Here is a 15,771-nt window from a genome sequence, read left to right on the forward strand (position 1 = left end):
ATTACTCCTAGATCCCTCTGCTAGCGTATCTTACCCATTTAAGTCCCCTCCTTTATACTACCTTTCCTTATTATTTTTTTTAACCATGGTAACACTTCATGTTTCTCAGTGCCAAAATTTAATCTGCCAGCTATCCACCAATTTCATCAACCTGGCTACATCTACCACTGTTCTCACAGTTGACTACATGCCTACATTTTGTGAACCTGCAGATTTGAAAATTGTGCCCTATGCACTCGTACAAGCCACTTACCTATATTTATTTGTATCTATATTAAGAAAAGCAGGGACTGGCTTGTGAGGAATTCCACTGTTAAAGTTTACATTGCAACTCTGTTTTCTCTTAGGAATTGCATTCATCCATGTGGATATAGACCCATAGACTTAATTCTTAATGACTTGTGAAGAAGTACCATATGAAATAGCTACTGTGAACATTAGCAAAGGGACAGTGAGCTTTGATTTCTGGATCCTTGACAATTTGAGAGAACCCTAGTTTGATATTTATGCTGATTCTTACTGCAGATAACTTTCTCGGCATGCCTATTTTAAGATCTTATTGTTAAGCACGGGTCAATGAACACCTTTCCTTTAGGCCATGGGTAACATTACACAGCAAAATCTCAAATCTAAACAATTCATCATTAGGAACTGAACAGCATGGCACCGGGACATACGTACGATACAGCAAAGCAGGCATTTCAGACCATCTGTACACCAGCTCTTTAGTTTTAATTTAGTTTAGAAATACAATGTGGAAACAAGCCCTTCGGCTTCCGGGTCTGTGCCGACCAGCGATCCCCGTACACTAGCAATAACCTACACACGCTGGGGACAATTTACAATTTTACAGAAGCCAATTAACCTACAAACCTGTACGTCTTTGGAGTGTGGGAAGAAACCAGAGCACCCGGAGAAAACCCACGCAGATCACGGGGAAAACGTACAAAATCCTTACAGTCTGCACCCGTGGTCAGGATCGAACCCGGGTCTCTAGCGCTGAAAGTCAGCAACACTACAGCTGTGCTACTGTGCTGCCCATAACTTTTCAATGCATTTTTTTTTTAAATTGCCATGTGCAAAACATTTTCTGATTATTGGTGGTCAGGAAAAATATTTTCGTTGCTGAGATCATTCAGTCTAGGAGTTTAGGTATTCAACCTTCAAAGTAGAATGAACAATGGAGTTTGTTGGTGTTCTGCGTGGTGGCCAAATAAAAAGCCCAGTTGGCATTTTCTCCTCGTGGCCTGAAGGAAACCTTCTGCGAATGGCTCCTGTATACGCAGCTGTATACAGGAGCCAATAGTTCTGGCATTCGTTTAATGGAATGGAGTGCCAGTGTCTAGTCCCTGCCTGCAGGAACTGCATGCTTCAAACCCCATGCCAATGGACCTCTCAAATTACTTGGCAGTCAGTGCAATGAGAATCCTTCTCATTTCTTGGCCGTGGCAGAGGTCACTACATTCAGGCCATAAACAGATTTGCAGATAACATCTGTACAGTTAGCATGATGTACTGAAGTGATTTTGTTTCAAAGAAGCACGATAGCCTGTGATCCCACGCACATAAGTGAGTGTGACGAGTTAATTCATTTTTAATAACGTTGATCGAGGAATGGATATTGGTCTGCTCACATAGAAACATAGAAATTAGGGGCAGGAGTAGGCCATTCGGCCCTTTGAGCCTGCACCGCCATTCAATATGATCATGGCTGATCATCCAACTCAGTATCCCGTACCTGCCTTCTCTCCATACCCTCTGATCCCCTTAGCCACAAGGGCCACATCTAACTCCCTCTTAAATATAGCCAATGAACTGGCCTCAACTACCCTCTGTGGCAGAGAGTTCCAGAGATTCGCCACTCTCCGTGTGAAAAAAGTTCTTCTCATCTCGATTTTAAAGGATTTCCCCCTTATCCTCAAGCTGTGACCCCTTGTCCTGGACTTCCCCAACATCGGGAACAATCTTCCTGCATCTAGCCTGTCCAACCCCTTAAGAATTTTGTAAGTTTCTATAAGATCCCCTCTGAATCTCCTAAATTCTAGAGCGTATAAACCAAGTCTATCTAGTCTTTCTTCATAAGACAGTCCTGACATCCCAGGAATCAGTCTGGTGAACCTTCTCTGCACTCCCTCTATGGCAATAATGTCCTTCCTCAGATTTGGAGACCAAAACTGTACGCAATACTCCAGGTGTGGTCTCACCAAGACCCTGTACAACTGCAGTAGAACCTCCCTGCTCCTATACTCAAATCCTCACTGAAGAGCAGATGACGGCCTAGTTGAAATTCATCATCCAAATGATCAATTCCCCAACATGACTGCTCTCCCTTGGAATACACTCAAGTGTCAAGTCTAGATTTTCGTGTTTTATTCTTGAGTGGGATTCAAACCTAGAATCTTCCAACTCACGGCAAGTACAGAGCAACTGACAATGCACAAACAGGTCAAATAAGATAGTAAATGATACAACAAGACATCAAATACTACTGGGCCACATTCTCCTCTGCCAAAACCTCCAAGACCACCCTGGCTTGGATAGAGTGGACGCAGAGAGGATGTTTCCACTAGTGGGAGAGTCTAGGACTAGAGGTCACAGCCCCAGAATTAAAGGATGTTCTTTTAGGAAGGAGATGAGGAGGGATTTCTTCAGTCAGAAGGTGGTGAATCTGTAGAATTATTTGCCACAGAAGGCTGTGGAGGCCAAGTCAGTGGATATATTTAAAGCAGATAGATAGATTCTTGACTAGTACGGGTGACAGGGGTTATGAGGAGAAGGCAGGAGAAAGGGGTTAGGAGGGAGAGATAGATCAGCCACGATTGAATGGTGGAGTAGACTTCATGGGCCAAATGGCCTATTTCTGCTCCTAGCACATGATCTTATTAACCAAAGAGATCCACTGTCTTTGGCCCAATATCTGCTCCATCTTTCAAGTCACAGTTTTTTTTATCTTACTCCTGAATCAGTGCTGCAGGCTGAATCAGTCGCTGAAGTTTCATCGGCAAGTTGAGCTACCATTGGGACATGCAATTTGTCTGAAAAACCCAGACCAAAACCAGCTCCTAATTTACACACAAGTTTAAACTGGAATGGATGAGAAAGTGATCAATTCTTCTTCTTTTACTTTGTGACATTAATGGAATGGCAAATATTTTCCAGGACTAGAGATAAGTCATCTGCTCCATATCAGTGTCAAGAAATGTCTTCGTTTGCACCTTCATCATTCCCTGATCATCGACTATTTAGTCGCACAGCAACTCACTAGTTTATAGCTCTCAATAGCTCATATATTAAATTCCCAGCCTAATAACCTCAATTTAAACTTCATTTCATCTTCATCCATCTCCTCAGCAGTTACCCCATGATAAGGTCACAAACACCACAACTCTGCAAATGCATAACTCCCATTCCTCTGCTTTTCCTCTCTTCATCCAACTATGTCCGGGAACATTACCATCTGGTTTGGGAATTGCTCTGCCAAGGACAAGAAGGCTCTGCAGAGAGTAGTGCGTTCGGCCGAACGCACTATGGGAACTTCACTCACCCCCCTGCAGGAACTATACAACAGGAGGTGCAACTCCAGAGCAAACAAAATCATGGGAGACCCCTTCCACCCCTGCAACGGACTGTTCCAGCTGCTACGGTCAGGCAAACGCCTCCGTTGCCATGCGGTGAGAACGGAGAGGTTGAGAAGGAGTTTCTTCCCAGAGGCAATTCGGACTGTAAACGCCTATCTCACCAGGGACTAACTCTACTGAACGTTTTTCCTTCCATTATTTATTATGTAAAAGAATATGTGTGTTATGATTGTGTTTATAGTTTGTTTGGTTGTTTTGTTGTTTGTCTTTTGCACAAAAGTCCGCGAGCATTGCCACTTTCATTTCACTGCACATCTCGTATGTGTATGTGACAAATAAACTTGACTTGACTTGACTATAACCTCCAGTTGTAACCTCCTTGAATCACATCAAACACACACAATGTGGCTCCACAAAACTAAGTGTGCCATACTATTTCTTTGTTCTTTTGCAATCTTCTGCAACAGCTTGCAGCTAAACCAAGTCGTAGGCACAATATCAGAAGAATGCTAATGCAACCATTCAGGTCATCAATATTAACCACATTAACCATTTTCCCCATTGCATCTTGTTGCAGACTCCCCATATACACACACAAAATAAATCAGTCCTTTTGATGGAAGGTAGACACAAAAAGCTGGAGTAACTCAGTGGGGCAGGCAGCATCTCTGGAGAGAAGGAATGGGTGATGTTTCGGGTCGAGACCCTTCTTCAGTGGTTAGGAATAAGGGAAACGAGAGATATAGACAATGATGTGGAGAGATAAAGAACAATGAATGAAAGATATGCAAAAATGTAACAATGATTAAGGAAACAGGCCATTGTTAGCTGTTTGTTCAAGAAGGAACTGCAGATGCTGGAGGATCGAAGGTACACAAAAATGCTGGAGAAACTCAGCGGGTGCAGCAGCATCTATGGAGCGAAGGAAATGGGTGACGTTTCGGGCCAAAACCCTTCTTCAGACTGTTAGCTGTTTGTTGGGTGAAAACAAGAAGCTGGTGCGACTTGGGTGGAGGAAGTATTGTAAATAGTGAAAAATAGAAACATAGAAATTAGGTGCAGGAGTAGGCCATTCGGCCCTTCGAGCCTGCACCGCCATTCAATATGATCATGGCTGATCATCCAACTCAGTATCCCGTACCTGCCTTCTCCCCATACCCCCTGATCCCCTTAGCCACAAGGGCCACATCTAACTCCCTCTTAAATATAGCCAATGAACTGGCCTCGACTACCCTCTGTGGCAGAGAGTTCCAGAGATTCACCACTCCCTGTGTGAAAAAAGTTCTTCTCATCTCGGTTTTAAAGGATTTCCCCCTTATCCTTAAGCTGTGACCCCTTGTCCTGGACTTCCCTAACATCGGGAACAATCTTCCTGCATCTAGCCTGTCCAACCCCTTAAGAATTTTGTAAGTTTCTATAAGATCCCCTCTCAATCTCCTAAATTCTAGAGAGTATAAACCAAGTCTATCCAGTCTTTCTTCATAAGACAGTCCTGACATCCCAGGAATCAGTCTGGTGAACCTTCTCTGCACTCCCTCTATGGCAATAATGTCCTTCCTCAGATTTGGAGACCAAAACTGTACGCAATACTCCAGGTGTGGTCTCACCAAGACCCTGTACAACTGCAGTAGAACCTCCCTGCTCCTATACTCAAATCCTTTTGCTATGAAAGCTAACATACCATTCGCTTTCTTCACTGCCTGCTGCACCTGCATGCCTACTTTCAATGATTGGTGTACCATGACACCCAGGTCTTGCTGCATCTCCCCCTTTCCCAATCGGCCACCATTTAGATAATAATGAAGATGATTGTCAAAAATTGCGGCAGGATCTTGATCAGTTGGGCAGGTGCGCTGATGAATATTTGATGGAATTCAATATAGAGAAGTGTAAGGTGTTGTATTTTGGGAAGTCTAACAAGGGCAGGACTTATCCAGTGAAAGATCGTGCTCTGGGGAGTGTTGCAGATCAAAGGAATCCAGAAGGGCAGCAACATAGTTCCTTGAGAGTGGCCTCACAGGTAGATAAGGTGGTCAAAAATGCTTTTGGCACTTTGACCTTCATCAGTCAGAGTATTAAGTGTAGAAGTTGGGAGGTCATGTTGAGGGGCTGTCCCACTACGGCGACCTAATCTGCGAGTTTAGACCAGTTTGCCCTTGATTCAAAGTCGCAGCATGGCCGACACGTGGTCCTAGGAGGTCACTGGAACTCTCCTTCATGCTCGAGGGAAGTTCTCGAATACTCGTGGCCTCAGCTAAGTCGCGGAAAATTTTCAGCATGTTGAAACATTTTCCGTGAGTAAATTTGGTCGGCATGGTTCTTTAGACTCGTAGTGCAGTGGAGTGTGGTCGCTATGTAGTTACAGGCAGTCGAGAGCAGCCGTAGGCAATCTCCTTGATTGACCTTCGGTCGATCCAGCTCGCGGTTTCAACGCAGACGGTCGATCCAGCTCGAGTTTTTCCAGGCGAGTGCCCTCGAGCTTAAAGTTCGAAGACACTCTTCTTAACTCACGGATTAGGTCGCTGCAGTGGGTCAGCCCCTTTACAGTTGTATAAGACCACATTCAGAGTATCGTGTTCAATTTTGGTCACCACATCATCGGAAAGATCTTCTCAAGCTGGAAAGGGTGCGGAGAAGCTTCACAAGGATGTTCCCTGGTCCCGAGGGACTGAGCTATAGGGAGAGGTTGAGCTGGCAAGGACTTTATTCCTTGGAGTGCAGAAGGATGAGGAGTGATCTTATAGAGGTGTATCAGATCACGAGAGGAATAAATAGGGTAAATGCACTGTGTCTTTTGCCCAGAATAGAAGAATTGAGAACCAGTGGACATTGGTTTACGGTGAAGTGAGGAAAGATTTAATAGGTACCTGCGGGGTAACTGTTTTACCACAGGCTTAACGTTGCACTAAACTTCTCTCCCATATCATGTATTTATACACTGGAAACCGCTCGATTGTAATCGAGTATTGTCTTTCTTCTGACTGGATAGCACGCAACAAAAACCTTTTCACTGTACCTCAGTACATGTGACAATAAGCTAATCTGAACTGGATGTAGCCCACTGCCCAAACTCGCCGGTGACATGGCCGCTCCTAAACTCGGCAATAACATGCCCGTTGTTCAGCTTCACTATCGCCAGATATAACAGGCCCCACGAGCATGCAACTGTATGCGGCAAGCACGACCAAACCGGAAGCGGGGGTCGCGTGGAGGTCACATGATCCCCATACAGGGCCTGTCCCACCAGCATGCGACGAGCGCGACCAAACTGGAAACGGGGACCGCGCGGAGGTCGAGTGATCCCGTACGAGTTGACTTGAAGTTCGAGCGAAGTCCACGGAAAATTCGGGCGTGATGTACGGCGTCAAGACGCTGCGTACGACGTCAAGACGCTACGCACGCCCGTCTAGGCGGTGCGTAAGGCCTCAATGTGGCTCCGGGCCGGCGGGCCGTTGCCGCGCGGAATTTTTGGACAGTGGCAGTTTATCGGAGCCCCGTGCGTTGTCGGGACCAGCTCCGCTTAACTCCATACGGCTCCGGCGATCGAAGTGGGACCGGCCCCGCGAGGCCGTACGGTTCAAGCGACCACGTTAGGTCGCGCTTGCCGCATGGAGTCGCATGCTCGTGGGACAGGCCCTTAACCTTCCATACCAGGAGGCATCCCCAAAGGCAAATCTGCTCCAGTTATCTAGCCTGACGCCCTGCACCTGGAGTAACCTGGCAAATGCTGACAGCTTGATAAAAATGTTTCAGAACTGTTATTCAAATGTCTGACATGCAGAGGCATTCAAAAGCATCAAACAATGTAGAAAGTTTGCTTTGAAAATTATAATCAAAAACTGAAAATATGAACAATAAAATGTACGACTTTGAATGAAAATAATTCCGACACCTACCATTTTAATGGATGGGGCCAATATTTATAAACCCAACTTGCCCTGGCATAAAAGGCAAACAACGCTCACTGCAAAATGTGTTTAGATTCATTACTCAGGGATCCAGTGCTCCACTTCTATTTAGGTCTAGATTTTGTTTTATGATGGTCACATGAGCCAAGGTACAGTGGGAAGCTTTGTTTTGTGTGCTGCCCAATCAAATCAGATAATGCATACCCAAACGGTCAAGCCAAACTCAAGTCCAATAGATCGAGGAAAGAAAGAAAGAAACAGGATGCAAAATATAGTTCTCAAGAGTCAAGAGTGTTTTATTGTCATTAAAAGATTTATTAAAAGATTTGTTTATTAAAAGATTTTTGTTGCATGTCGCCAGTCAGCAGAAAGACAACACATGATTACAGTCAATCAAATTACAGTATATAGAAACATGATAGGGGACTAACATTTAGTGCAAGGTAAAGCCAGCAAAGTCCAGTCAAGAGGTAGATAGTCACTGCTCTCGGGTTGTGGTAGGTGATGATTCAGTTGCCTGATAACAGGTGGGTGGAAACTGTCCCTGAATCTGGTGGTGGGCGTTTTCACACTTCTGTACCTTTTGATCATAGTTAAAGCAAAATCAGAGCATTGAGTATAGAAGCTGGGATGTAATGTTAAAATTGTACAAGGCATTGGTGAAGCCAATTCTGGAGTATAGTGTACAATTTTGGTCGCCTAAATATAGGAAGGATGTCAACAAAATAGAGAGAGTACAGAGGAGATTTACTAGAATGTTGCCTGGGTTTCAGCAACTAAGTTACAGAGAAAGGTTGAACAATTTAGGGCTTTATTCTTTGGAGCGCAGAAGGTTAAGTGGGGACTTGATAGAGGTCTTTAAAATGATGAGAGGGATAGACAGAGTTGACGTGGATAAGCTTTTCCCAATGAGAGTAGGGAAGATTTCAAACAAGGGGACATGACTTGAGAATTAAGGGACAGAAGTTTAGGGGTAACATGAGGGGGAACTTTTTTACTCAGAGAGTGGTGGCTGTGTAGAATGAGCTTCCAGTGAAGGTGGTGGAGGCAGGTTCGTTTTTATCATTTAAAAATAAATTGGATAGTTATATGGACGGGAAAGGTACTAGGGGAGAATACGTGTTCGGCACGGACTAGAAGGGTCGAGATGGCCTGTTTCCGTGCTGTAATTGTTATATGGTTATATGGTTATAAAATATGTTTCTGTAGGTATACAGACGGAGAAGCGATTGTAATATGAGTTTGCTATTCTGCTTCTGTAACTAGCATGCAAATAGTCACATGTGTTGGGGGCCATCTTCTAGAAGGACCACTCAGAAGCCTGATATCATTTGGGGAAAAGCAGATGCTGAAACTGGTGGAGTGTGCTTTCAAGCTTCTGCCTGATGGGAGCAATGAGAAAGTGGAATGATTGAGTTGGGAAAGGTTATTGATTATGTTGGTTTGATTGTATTTATGTATAGTTATCCGATCTGAGTAGATAGCATGCAAAGCAAAGTTTTCCACTGTACCTATCACAATAATAAATCCAAACTTAAAACTATTCTTTAAAAAAAAAACTTGGGTAAAGCTAAAATCATCATTCTAATTAACCAGATGGGTATTTTTCACAAGTAGTTTTGCTTTGCATTGCAGGCATCTGTCTCCACTCTTCCAGAATAGCAGCATCTACCCTCCAATTGTGCCCCAACTTCACACCAACTTTTCACATTGAAATGTTGTGAACTATATATTCCATTGATGTTTTAGATATTAATGTGCGCCATTTTCTCGATTACGCAATTGGCCACAGCCTCAAAGTCCATAGGTCGGTTGGTAAAACTTAAACATGACAAATCATGTCTATTGTCCGGGAATGAAATCCTCTCAGGCTAAAATCGAACGTACTTTTACGTATTGTCACAAAGATAAAAATCAGGGGACACATCCTTTGTTCACCATTTAACACAGGAAACAATAGGCTTGGAGAAATAGTTTACAGAGGAATAAAATAAAATAAGTACTTTGGCAAGAAAACATAGAAACATAGAAAATAGGTGCAAGAGTAGGCCATTCGGCCCTTCGAGCCTGCACCGCCATTCAATATGCTCATGGCTGATCATCCAACTCAGTATCCTGTACCTGCCCTCTCTGATCCCTTTAGCCACAAGGGCCACATGCCACATCTAACTCCCTCTTAAATATAGCCAATGAACTGGCCTCAACTACCTTCTGTGGCAGAGAATTCCAGAGATTCACTACAAAAATGTTTTTCTCATCTCGGTCCTAGACGATTTCCCCCTTTATCCTTAAACTGTGACCCCTTGTTCTGGACTTCCCCAACATCGGGAACAATTGTCCTGCATCCAGCCTGTCCAACCCCTTATGAATTTTGTAATTCATGGAAAGGCTAATGGAATAAACCTTTACTGCAAACAATATGGAGTATAAGTGCAGGAAAGTTTAATATATCTCTGCAGGCCACAGGTGAGACCACTGTTGGAGCACTTCTGCTTTCTATATTTGGGGAAGAATGTGTTTGCAATGGAAACAATCGGGGAAGGGTCATTAAGTTGATTTATGGGATAAAGGAATGTTAAACAGGCTGGACCTATTCTCATTGGGATGTAGAAGAATGAGAAGTAGTCTTATTGAAATACATAAGCTTCCTGGCTAGGAAATCTGGTGGTGGATACATGGAATGAGCTGCTAGAGGACATAGTTGAGGAATGAAATATTAACAATGTTCAAAAGGCACATGGATAGGAAATGTTTAGAGGGATATGGGGTAAACGTGGGCAGGTGGGACCAGTGTAGATGGGGCATCTTGGACGGTGTGGACAAGTTGGGTCGAAGGACATGTTTCCCTGCTGTATGACTCTATCTAGACTATCTAGAACAATGGGGCTTGCGTTCAGATTAAGGGGTTGTCCATTTCAGCTGGATATGAGGAGGATTTTTTTCTCTCAAACTGTCATTAATCTTTGGGATTCTCTACCGAAAGGGTTGTGGAGGAGGAGTTACATTCCAGGTGGAAATTGACTGGCTCCCTTGAAATTTAAATATAGAAACATAGAAACATAGAAATTAGGTGCAGGAGTAGGCCATTCAGCTCTTCGAGCCTGCACCGCCGTTCAATATGATCATGGCTGATCATCCAAGTCAGTATCCCATACCTGCCTTCTCTCCAGACCCTCTGATCCCCTTAGCCACAAGGGCCACATCTATACTCCCTCTTAAATATAGCCAATGAACTGGCCTCGACTACCCTCTGCGGCAGAGAGTTCCAGAGATTCACCACTCTCTGCGTGAAAAAAGTTCTTCTCATCTCGGTTTTAAAGGATTTCCCCCTTATCCTTAAGCTGTGACCCCTTGTCCTGGAAATATGTAACGGTATGTGGAGAACATGGAAAGGTGGAGTCGAAGCCATGATCGGATCAGGCAAGATCTTGTTGAATGGAAGAGCAGGCATGAGGGATCAACTGACCCAAGTTGTGTCTATGCTCCCATGTTAACCATATAACCATATAACAATTACAGCACGGAAACAGGCCATCTCGGCCCTACAAGTCCATGCCGAACAAATTTTTTTCCCCTTAGTCCCACCTGCCTGCACTCGTACCATAACCCTCCATTCCCTTCTCATCCATATGCCTATCCAATTTATTTTTAAATGATACCAATGAACCTGCCTCCACCACTTCCATTGGAAGCTCATTCCACACCGCTACCACTCTCTGAGTAAAGAAGTTCCCCCTCATATTACCCCTAAACTTCTGTCCCCTTAATTCTGAAGTCATGTCCTCTTGTTTGAATCTTCCCTATTCTCAAAGGGAAAAGCTTGTCCACGTCAACTCTGTCTATCCCTCTCATCATTTTAAAGACCTCTATCAGGTCCCCCCTTAACCTTCTGCGCTCCAAAGAATAAAGACCTAACTTATTCAACCTATCTCTGTAACTTAGTTGTTGAAACCCAGGCAACATTCTAGTAAATCTCCTCTGTACTCTCTATATTTTGTTGTTGTCTTAATTAAAAAAATTCTTCCACTCCTTTGCTTCCATTGATTGCCATCCATATCCTCACTCATCTAACTTGCCTCCTTTGCTTCTTTTCGTCCTGCCTTTCCACCTTTCCACAGTTGACTCGTATGTTTCATGCCCATCCCTCAGATTCCTTCATCTTTCTATCCCCTTTCCCCATGTTCAGACATGTTCTCAGAGCCGCCTTCTCTGATCGCATTTCAGTAACGTACCTCGAGTCCAATACCGGTCAATATCGACTCACTCCACGAACCAGGGAGATTCTTATGGTGACCAAACTCCTTCGCAAATACAACTTCTTCAGCTGATCTCCTCACAGTATTTTCAAAGCCTGCAAAAGAACACAATACTGACATCACTAACTGAAAGAAACAATCACTTTAATAACAGTGTATGTAGGGCCTTGTAATGTAGGAATCCATCCTAAAGGCATTTTACATAAACCCCATTAAACACAAATGGATGTCGATTTTCTGAAAAGGATCCTTGGAGGCAAGGTCTGAAACTGTAGTCAAATGGGTAGGTTTCAACCAGATTCTCGAATGAGGAAAGAAAGATTTAGAATCAAAAGAAGTGTGTTAGCCTGAATTCAGTGGGTACAGTCCCCAGATGGATGAAACATAGAAACATAGAAAATAGGTGCAGGAGTAGAGGCCATTTGGCCCTTCGAGCCTGCACCACCATTCAATATGATCAGGACTGATCATCCAACTCAGTATCCCGTACCTGCCTTCTCTCCATACCCCCCGATCTCTTTAGCCACAAGGGCCACATCTAACTCCCTCTTAAATGTAGCCAATGAACTGGCCTCAACTACCTTTTGTGGCAGAGAATTCCAGAGATTCACCACTCTCTTTGTGAAAGTGTACAATTAATTACATACCAAAACGGAAAGGTGTGGACACAAGGACAAGCATGCAGGAACAAAAAGATCTTGGTGCAAGGTAGGCTAGACAAAACCACAGAGATAAGAAAACGGTGAGTCTGTGAAAAAAATTGAACCACGGGGATTCCAGGTGATACGAGTCATCAATAAACTCACATCGATGCATGTTTTCATGGGGTTGAATTATAGTCAGAAACAGGTTGTGGTCAACTTTGTTTGAGAAAAGCTGTGAGTAAAAAAATCAGATGATGAATGTATTTGGCTTTATCTTCCTGTATTGAGCTGATGGATGAAAACAAATGTGCAATCATTATTTACCCATGGTTGCCTCAGGAGCATTCATCTATCTCAGACAACGTTTCCACAGGCTTAATTTAGTGTAGAATCTTTGCCTGTATGGTGCATCTCATGTGGTGAGCCTTAGACAACCTGGATTCCTTTTTTACGAAAGGCAAGGTTTGCACTGCCACCAACATTGATAGTGCCTTGAACACAACTGCGCAATACTCAAAAGGTGCCTGAAACAGGGCATCAGTAAGCTACCTGTCGCCCATCTACCTAGGATTGAGAGGGTATTATGGCCTACAACTTTGTCTGGTTTGTAGCTGGAAGAATCCCATCTAGGGACGTACATCCGTACAGTCATAACTCACTGGTGAATCGGTTCAGCTTGTCCGCAACCTTTTAGACATACACGTCATAGACAGCAGACAGATTACAAAGGCATCTACAGCTAGGCATGTTATTCTTTAGCCATCTTGCGTTCAAGGACGCTCTACTGATCTTCTCTGCCCTTGGCTCCCATGGAATGAAGAGTGAACCAAATTTAATACTAGCCAGAACCCTGAATGTTTCTCTTGAACAACTGGGTCTGTTATAGAATTTAGTTTTAGAGATTCAGCACGGAAACGGGCCCCTCAGCCCACGCCAACCAGCGATACCCCTTACACTAGCACACACTAGGGACAACTTATACCAAAGTCAATTAACCTACAAACTATCTGTACGTCTTTGGAGTGCAGGAGGAAACCGGAATACCCAGGGAAAATCCACGCAGTCAGTGGGAGAACGTGCAAACTCCATACAGACAGCGCCTGTAGTTGGGATCGAACCGGGGTCTCTGGCGCTGTAAGGTAGCAACTCTACCACTGCGCCACCGTCCCACCCTCGTATAAACTGATCAAGTAATGAGGTGAAGCAAACAAAACCCCTGGAATTGAACATTGGCAGGTTGTACACGAACAAGAGGAAGTTAGTTTGACTGATAAAATAAACTATCAACATTCACACTAAACGTTAAAGATGCTCCCTGTCCCACTGAGTTACTCTGGCATTTTGTGTTTATCTTCAGCGTAAACCAGCATTACAGTTTAGTTTATTGTCACGTGTGCCGAGTTACAGGGAAAAGCTTTTGTTGCATGCTATCCAGTCAGCGGAAAGACAATACATGATTACAACTGAACCATTTACAGCAAACAGATACATAAGGGACTAACGTTTATTGCAAGGTAGAGCCATCAGCATCTATAATTCCTTACTAAATACACAACGTTATGTTGGCGAGGTGTTTGAAGGCAAGAACGTTGGATGGGATTATGGATGTGATATAAAGTGACATAAAACCATTATTATGATTATGTGGAGGGCAAATGCCAGTGCGAGTTGGTTGGACAACGGGTGGCAGGGTGGCACAGCGGTAGTGTTGCTGTCTTACAGCGCTTGCAGTGCCAGAGATCCAAGTTCGATCCCGACTGTCTGTACGGAGTTTGTGCGTTCTCCCCGTGACCGCGTGGGTTTTGTCCGAGATCTTTGGTTTCCTCCCACACTCCAAAGACGTACAGGTTTGTAGGTTAATTGGCTTGGTATAAAGGGGCTGTTCCACTTGGCCATCATTTACACGACAGGCCGTTAGTGACCGACGAGGGACAGTCGCGCACATCATCATGCGCCTTCAAATATTTCATCTGCTTTGCAAGTAGAATTAGTCAGCGTATTGACATCATTTGTTAAGTGAAACATTGATAACATTATTGTTTGCTGGAAAAATGTATTTACTTTTAAACTTTCTGAAATGCTCCCAACAAACACAACATTGTATTCCATTATAGCAGTTTGAGGGTTCGAACCCAGCTTAAGAATCAGTTTGCAAATTAAATTTTTTTTTTTTTTTTTAATTTTTTATAAATGGTGTTCGTAAAATTGTTGTTACTAGTGTTCTTTTAGGATATAAAATCTGCAATCTTTACCTGGATGTTAACTTTTGAAATATCCTTAACTAATTAAGGCATTACTCTGAAAGCACTGATGCTTACCGCGTAACTATTTTCTCATTGTGGCCGACTGCGTATGGGTGGCGCATGGCTACGCACGGTGACGTAATCATGCGTCACCGCGCACTACACGTACAAGGTCAGGACGTCAGCGTGCGACCGCAGTATGTCCACGTGCGTAAGCGATATGCCACGCCAGAGGCGCGCAAAGATTTAGTGCAGCACAAAATCCTGGAGCGCCCCGCAATACCGTGCGCAACTCCATACTCCTCCACGCCTCTCCATGCGCCAGTCCCGCGCTACCCACACGCTACCCGTGCGTGCAACCAAATTTTTGGAGGTCGCGTAAATGGCGCACAAATGACGGCCAAGTGGGACAGGCCCTTAAGTGTAAATTGTCCCTGGCGTGTATAGGATGGTATTAATATGAAGAGATCACTGGTCGGCATGGACTCGGTGATCCGAAACAAAACCTAAACTAAACCAGATTGATTCTGCATTGTATTGATTTTTCTATGCATGTGCAACATAATTAGAATTAGCATTTCACATGTTGAAGGGCATATGGTCAAAGTGTAATTATAACACAATCCGAGCTCAGCATGAAAGGATAGTTGAGTCTAATCAATCCTGTATATCTGCCTGGTAAGATTGCATAAAAGAACAAAGATAGATCAGGGTGCAGAAGCTCGTTTACATAATCCCAAATTGTAAACAATTTTCAGGTCGTTTTAATGCTGCTAATTCTTTAGGCCTTCTTTTGTCTGAATTTCTCTCATAGTTAAGAGATCATAGCTAATACAGAGGTTAAACCAGCCTGATTGTAAATTAATATTTTTATTAAATACTTAACAGGCTCAGATGTCAAGCTCTTTGCAGAAAATGAAGCACTTCTGAAGTAAATAAACGGTGGCAACCTATGACAAAGTACTTCTAATTTGCACACAAAGGCTCGCAAACAGGACTAGGGCAATAACTGCATAATGAGCTAAGATGTTCCAGACTCTATTCCTTCACTGGATGGAGTCCAAATGGAGAAGTCTGAATGAACCACTTCACCAGCATTAGCCCTGTGGAAACTGCATCCCCACAGCTTCTACAGTTAATCT

The 15,771-nt window shown here is 43.7% G+C and overlaps 1 protein-coding gene across 1 annotated transcript in view; it reads right to left on the reverse strand.

Moving 5' to 3' along the window:
- si:dkey-87k14.1 (leucine-rich repeat transmembrane protein FLRT2) overlaps window positions 1-15,771 on the reverse strand; it is a 97,935-nt gene that overhangs the window by 71,113 nt on the left and 11,051 nt on the right. The window contains 1 exon segment of the mRNA XM_055640092.1: window positions 11,719-11,837. The gene's annotated coding sequence lies outside the window, so the exon portion shown is untranslated.

The sequence above is a fragment of the Leucoraja erinacea genome, chromosome 9, assembly GCF_028641065.1.
Source record: "Leucoraja erinacea ecotype New England chromosome 9, Leri_hhj_1, whole genome shotgun sequence".
Classification (NCBI taxonomy): Eukaryota; Metazoa; Chordata; class Chondrichthyes; order Rajiformes; family Rajidae; genus Leucoraja; species Leucoraja erinaceus.